Source organism: Lepisosteus oculatus, chromosome 7, assembly GCF_040954835.1.
Source record: "Lepisosteus oculatus isolate fLepOcu1 chromosome 7, fLepOcu1.hap2, whole genome shotgun sequence".
In the NCBI taxonomy this organism is placed as follows: domain Eukaryota; kingdom Metazoa; phylum Chordata; class Actinopteri; order Semionotiformes; family Lepisosteidae; genus Lepisosteus; species Lepisosteus oculatus.
Window position 1 is genome coordinate 15,571,199 of NC_090702.1, and position 6,404 is coordinate 15,577,602.

The window sequence follows — 6,404 nt, forward strand, 5'->3', positions numbered from 1 at the left end:
AACCCTGAAACAATGCTCATCGAGAACACCAATCAGCACGCTATTTCTAATGATTTGGCAAGATTGGTGAGTGTTTTAAAGCTAATATATTGATGCCCCGAGTTATATTTTCCACTCAAATGAGTGGAAGGTTGCATTGATTCTATGGAGACAATCTGAACCCATAAGCCTACCCTCCCAAACCCTTAGCTAGGGTTAGGATTAGGATAATTAGAAAACATAGAGGATGTTTGATGGTATGGTTGTGTTTTATGGGGGTATCGGATTTCTACATGTTCCTCAAACGAACGTTTTTGTCTTAGGATTTGAGGGAGACTTTTGATCCAGCTTTTTAAGAGTGTGGGGTAAGTGTCTTTGATTTCTTTTTTTGGTGTGTTTAAGTATTAAATTAACTAGGTCTGTGGTTTGTTGTTTTGTTTTTTTTTGTGGCCATGGCGGCCTCTCGGGCCGGCATGCGCCGTTTTTTTGTGAGGTTAGAGTATAGTGAGGGGAGATCTGGGAAGCACTCAGGTGTACTTTCTCACATCTATATTTTTCACTTAAGGTATTGCAAGGTGAGTTTGGGTCAAAAATGCAGATTTTAATTGTCTCAGTACTTTGCCTAGGAACCAGGGGTTTGATATAAGTTTTAAGTCTGCAGGTTTAATTGGAGGAATTTGGGGGTAAGATTCAGAGATCAACTTCTGCTCTATTAGCCAAGTTCAAGTGTGAGAAGTTGACAGATTTCTCAGGGAGGATGGTGATTCTGAGAATGTTTAATGAGTTGGTGTCTGGAGAAGATATTGCGACTTGGCTGTCTAAGATTTTGTATGGTTAAGGGTGGTCCTGTGAAAGTTTTGGATGACGGAATTTGGACATGTGCCTGGCGAGTAAGTCTGTACGAGCACATAGCTGGGTTTGGTGGATATATGCACATACCTTCACAAATCATATTAGGGGAAAAAATTTTCTTAGGGAAAAATGTTTTCTATCAGGGACTGCCAAAATTGTGTAGATGGTGCGGGGAGCTGGGTCACTTGGTGGATGCATGCACACAAGTGGTATGTGGGAAGTGTAAAGAAGTGGGCCATAGTTTTAAAGAGTGTACAAATGGAAGAAAGTGTAATTTGTGTGGGAGTGGGGAGCACTTGTTCAGGAATTGTCCAAACTCTTTTGCAAACAAACTGAAAAAGGTCAATTTGGTGCGGGCCTTTGTAGGAAGTGGGGTGGAGAAAGAGGAGAAGGGAGAGGAAAACTTAGAGAAACAGGGGGAAACTGGTAAAGTGGCTGGGGGAATAGTAGATGGAACTGAGGAAGGGTGGAGAAGCGAAAGTGGGGGGGATGGTTTGCACTAAAAGGCTGACATGTATGGAAATGGGGGTTATAAGGAAGTAGAGGAGGAGAGTGAGGGTGATACCAGTAATGAGGGAAATGAAGGGAGCTCTTGTGAAGGGTAAGAGTTTTCTTCAGAGGCAGGCAAAACCTCCTCTGATGAGGAGCCATCAGATATGGAGGCACAAGATACTGGGACAACACACAAAAGGGTGATATCAGAATCATCTGATTCGGACGGGGACATCACTCCAGGTGGTAAGGTAGAGAATGTTTTCAGCCCAGTTTGGATACAGTCATCATCCGGTTCAGATGATCACAGAGAGTTCCCTCTTGAAGCACCGAATCAAAAACCTTATGTGGAAGAGAGTTTAGGAATAAGTGTGGGGGAAGGTAGGGAGAAGCAGAAGAAGAAGAAGTCTAATTTAGACTCCTGGAAGGGGGAAGATGGCTTAGGTTTGTAGTCTTAGTGTTTTTTTTCAATGATTACTTATGGCTCTGAAACTAGCAGTACTGAACGTAAGGGGCATGTACTCTTTGAAAAAAGCAGCAATAGTGCTGGGATTTTTGGAAAACGTGGTGGCTGATATAATTCTTTTTCAGGAATGTAGATTGCCTTATAAGAGGACCTATGCAGAGATAGAGAGTAGGTGGCGATTGGGTCCTTCTTTATGGAGCGGCTCAAACGAAAACATATCGGATGGACTTGCAATTTTAATCAAGAATAGAAATGTGACTATTAATGACTCCAAAGTGATTCAGCCGGAACGGATGATGACAACAACGCTCACCTTCCAAACCGTGAAGCTTCGTCTGGTTAACGTGTACTGACCGACTGACAAACAAAACCGTTATGATATGCTTTGAGAACTCAGGAACTGGGTCTTAGGGAAGGATCCTTTGGTTCTAGTGGGGGATTTTAATTGTATATTGGAGGAAAGGGATAAACTGAATAGGAGACTGGATAAGACATCGAAATTACTTAGAGATTTGTGTATGGATTTTAAATTAAGTGATTTTTTAAAGAACTATAATCAAGGGGGTGGGAATTTTACATGGTATAGTCCCAATGGGACCCAAGCATCACAAATAGGTTTTGTTTTTACAAGGAATTTTAAGGGAGCTCCGGAGGGTGTGAAGCCAGTGTTTTTCTCAGACCACTGCCTTTTGACTTGCGCACTCTCTTTACCTATCCAAGTTGAAGTGGGAAAAGGGTATTGGAAGTTGAATACATCCCTTCTAGCCGACGAAGGAATTAGAGAAGTCTATAAGAGGAACTTTTTGGAGTGGTGTACTCTGAAAGACTCCTTTGAGACAATTGGGCAGTGGTGGGAGATGGTGAAAGAGCGGACAAAGTCCTTTTTCCTATCTATTGGGAGGGCAAGGAGTCGGAGGAACAATAGAGTGGAAAGGGGTCTTCAGAAGAGAATCCAAAGATATTATGATTTGTTGGCAGAAGGGTTGGATTTTGCAAGAGAAAATCAAGAGGTGAAACTGCAGCTTGCAGCTTTGGCTGAGGAGAGGGCAAGGTGGGTGATATTCCATAGTAAGGTAAGAGATCTGGAAGAAGGGGAAACGTGCACAAGGTTTTTTTTCAAAAAAGTTCTAGTTGGAGGAGAACAGATGAATGGGCTATGAGGTGAGGATGGCAATCTTAAGGTCTCAACTAGGGACATGGTAGCTATGGCAGAGAGTTTTTATGGAGATTTATTGAGACCAAAGAAGACTTCTGTATTAATGCAAGATAGGTTTGTGAGGGGAATGCAAGAGACAGGGAAGGAGTGGTCAGGCTTGTCTGCAGACTTGACCCTGGAAGAATTAACAGTAAGTCTATATACCTGCAAGTCAGGGAAGACGCCAGGTGTAGATGGACTTCCCTTTGAGTTTTACGAGAGGTTTTGGGATATTTTGGGGACTGATTTGTGGAAGGTTATAAAGAAATTCAATGATCTAGAAAAGCTGCCAGAGACCTTTAGAATGGGAGTGGTGACACTCCTCTATAAGAAATGGGATCATACGGATTTAAAGGAATGGAGGCCCATAACTAAGCTTTAAGTTGTATGCCAAGTGTTTGACACTACACTTGAAAAAAGTATTAGGAAGTGTCATTCATCCAGATCAATCCTGTGCAGTGGCGGGGAGGCGTTTCACGAACAACTTAGTACTGCTTTGTGACACCATCTTTTACGTGAGAGACAGAGGAATTCGGCTGAATTTCCTAAATTTAGACTTTGAGAAAGCTTATGACCGGGTCTCGCATGAGTACATGTTTAAAGTGCTCCAAAAGATGGGAATTCTGCAGGGGTTCATAGAGAGGGTGGGACTGTTGTATAGGGATGTCAATAGCAGAATAATTGGTAATAGGTTTCTATCAAAAGCAGTGAGAATAAGCTGGGTGTCTGACAGGGATGTCCGTTATCGCCGATCCTCTTTGTGTGCTGTATTGAGCCACTAGCACAGGCACTGAGGAGGGAAGTAGGAATAAAGGGAGTGGTCATTCAAGGCAGTGGGGGCCTAGAGGTTAAGATAGTATTACATATGGATAATGTGTCAATTTTATCTTCTGACTACAAAAGCAAACAGATGCAGCCATTCAAAACGGGTGGGATACTTCGCAGTATACCCCGGTGGGCGTGTCGCATCAAAATGCAGTTTCACGCAGTATCACGCGGTGTATCGCGTCATTTGACGTCATACCTGAAAGTATCCTGAATCACCTTGAAAAACCACCAGGAGGAGCTAATAAAGCTTAACCTCTCATGTACAGCATTTTAACTTTTAAATTTAAACTGTGTATTACAGCATGTTAATCATCAGTCATTAAAAAGTTGGTATATTTTATGAAAGCAAGATTGCTCAGTTGGGCAAAAGTACACAACCTACCTTTATCATAAATATTTTAATTATGCAGAAATATTTTGTGCATCAAAGCCTTTACCGAAGATATTACTCATATTATTAATAATGAATGACCTTGGACAAGCTGTAAACTCAAAGTATTACGCTGGTCCACATTATTTGTAACCATCATTTTAAATTAAAATACTTTATTTTTTCATTGACAAAAAGTAACACCACAGCATTTCGTTGATCTAATTAACAAGGATGGGACATAAGCTAACCAATATGATAAAGGAATACATTACTTTTTTTGTTTATTTCTTTAGCACATTTATTTGAACATTTCCATCGATTGTGCAAGCACTGAAAAACTGTCCAATCTCTAGTTTGTTGGGCATTTTCTTTTAGTATAACAGACATAAAACTCCCTTGCTTTTAACAGAGCGTTTAATAATTTCTAACAAAAATTATTTAAACTGCGACACTTATCATTCAACCAGAGCTCAAAATATCACAAGGATCCTCAAGAGCACAACAAAGACTGTTTTAAAAGATATCTGTACCAGATACATGAGAATCCAAGCTTTTTTATCTACTGTACATCTTTAAAATTTATCACACAGTAACAAGTCAAATTTCAGGGACGTCCGTATACCAGAGATTATGGTACCACTTCAGAAGGGTGTCAGATAGTCAGATTCCAGGACTGGAATTATCTGTTTTATAATCGAGAATATGTAAGCACGTATCTAAATAAATTAATAATGATATTAATTTAAGGATCTAAATTTCTAAATCTATGTATCTATATAGCTGGTAGTATTACTGTATTTCACTTTCTTTGTAAACACGTTTTGTTAACACCCGAATCGCAGGTCGATTCTGTTTTTTGGTCTGTTATGGTCTGTAGCTCAAATCCTGCTTAACTAAAAACTAGACACAAGAAGAGTATTGGGCAATGTTGTGAGGCTCTGGTGGAATTTCTCTGAATATTCATTCAGCAGAGAGTGAGAGCATAAAACCTGGGTGTAACAGCTGTTCCTTTTTCTGATCACTCGCTCTCTGGATAAACGTCTCGCCTGTCCTGTTCTTTGTTTTCCTAATTTGCAGATTATGCCTGCTGCGATCCACTCCTACCCTCACACCTAAAGAAGACTATTTTAAATTTCTTTGTGCGGTCTATTGTGCAATTAACCCTTGTATGTGCTGTCCTTAAGGTGATATCACATAAAGGTGATATGTAAAATGTTTTTATTATTGTTATAGAGAAATATGATCAGATTTTCCCCGGTTCAGAAAAAAAGATCTAAAGTACTCTACTGTATACTAGTTTATCACTCTTCTCATCCCCTCTTTGCTAAATGGCTTTTGAATAGAGTCACATGAAGAGAGAGGTGAAACAGCCCTACACAGCCCTGTCGCAGTACACAAATAATATAATTATATCTTATTAATTTCTTTAGATATGCGATTCTTTTAATACAGTCTTTGCTGTGGTCTAGAGGATCCTTGTGATATTTCGAGCTTTGGTTGAATGATAAGTGTCGCAGTTTAAATAATTTTCGTAGTTAGAAATTATGGAACGCTCTGTTAAAAGCAAGGGAGTTTTTATTTCTGTTGCAGTTTTTTTGCAACATGAATATAATTATATCGTTATTAATTTCTTTAGATACGCGATTCCATATTATATTCCCTTTTAATCAAATTCTAAAAGTATGCTTGTTGACTCCGGTATCACGTTAGTTAAAGACTTCGATGCTTAAAATGTTTAGGGAGAAAGGGAATACTGCTGTGTATGTTTTCTTTAAAGTACCGAGACCAGCCATATATTGTATGTTTAAGTTCCAAAATTAATATCGTTAATGGCCTTCACATGCGTTGCAGTATGCTCCTATTCATTTTATGCTCAGGCACTAAGATTTCCCTTCAGTGGTAAAATTCCATATAAATATTCAATACTACAACGGGCACAGTAAAGACGTTTACTGTAAATCTTTCTACGACAGACCAACGGACCACGAGTGCCCGTCGGTCAACCAATCACGTACCGCGGTACCGCGCGTCATCATGCGTCACAATGTGCGACGCCGTAGCCAATTACCTACGGTACGTGTGTGTACCGCGCACTTTGAATGGCTGCATCTGTAGTACAGTACGAACATGTGTTATTTTGAAATATAAAAAATGTCAATATACTTTAGGAGAAAATCAATGAATGAAAAAAAGAATGTGAGTCAATGAGTCAATGAAAA